We start from the raw sequence: 926 nt of genomic DNA, 5'->3' as shown, positions 1-926 counted from the left end.
GGCAAAAAGGGAGGCTGACCAACAACACATGGAAGTGAAGGTAAACCCAGATGGAGAACTTTGAGGATGACATCCACAAGTCACTGGCGCAGTTTTAATAAAAACCGTTGTGTGTGTGGGGGGGGGCACACATGTGGGTCCCAAGAGAGAGGCCACCTGCTGGGTTGTTTCTGGGAGGCTTTAAAGAGAGAGAGAGATTGAGAGACTCTTTTCAGAATGCTGCGAAGGCTTTAGGGCTGGCCCTTGCTCTCTCGCCCGTGCCTACAGCGATGTAAGGTCGCGCAAGTCACTTCTGGAACTAACTTGCGAATCTTAAACTATCGTTAGAAATATATCATGGCTGTGAATCCGTTTTCAATGTGAGCAGTTTCCCCAGTTCGCTCCGGAAATTGCTCAAACTCCCAAACGGCGTCCGGCTCGCCGCGGGACGCTCTTTCCGAGGAGACCTCCTTTCCCACGAGCGTTCCGCCCCACCTCCCTTTGTAGAGAATGGCCCCTTTGGCTGTCTGGCCGACCTAGCGGGAAGCCCCCTCCCCTCCCCGGCCCTGCGGTCTGTGTGTCCCGCCGCGTTTCTGGCCTTGACCGGGCTGAGGCACGACCGGAATGCGCGGGAGGACGCGGGGCGGGGACACCGGGAACGGAGGGGACGCCGGGCGGGTCGGCCTGGATCTTGTCCCCGGGGCCCGGCCTGGCTTGGGGTGAGCAGAGGACAGCGCGGAAACCAGGGCGAGGCCCACTCTCCAGACGCCTGGCGCTCGGCCAGGCCCTCGCCCTTGCCCCGGCCACGCTGCCCAGCCTTGGGACCCCCCCACGAGACTTGCAGTTCCGCCCCCCTCGGGGGTCGGGCGGAGCGTGCAGCTTCCAGACCGGAGAAATCTCGAGGATCGCAAAACGGAAAGAGAAAAAAGTCTCCACCGAGCGCCCCC

Source organism: Otolemur garnettii, unplaced genomic scaffold (genome assembly GCF_000181295.1).
Source record: "Otolemur garnettii isolate 467f Iridium unplaced genomic scaffold, OtoGar3 scaffold00026, whole genome shotgun sequence".
In the NCBI taxonomy this organism is placed as follows: domain Eukaryota; kingdom Metazoa; phylum Chordata; class Mammalia; order Primates; family Galagidae; genus Otolemur; species Otolemur garnettii.
The sequence above is the reverse complement of the archived record's forward strand: the minus strand, read 5'-3'. Positions refer to the sequence as shown.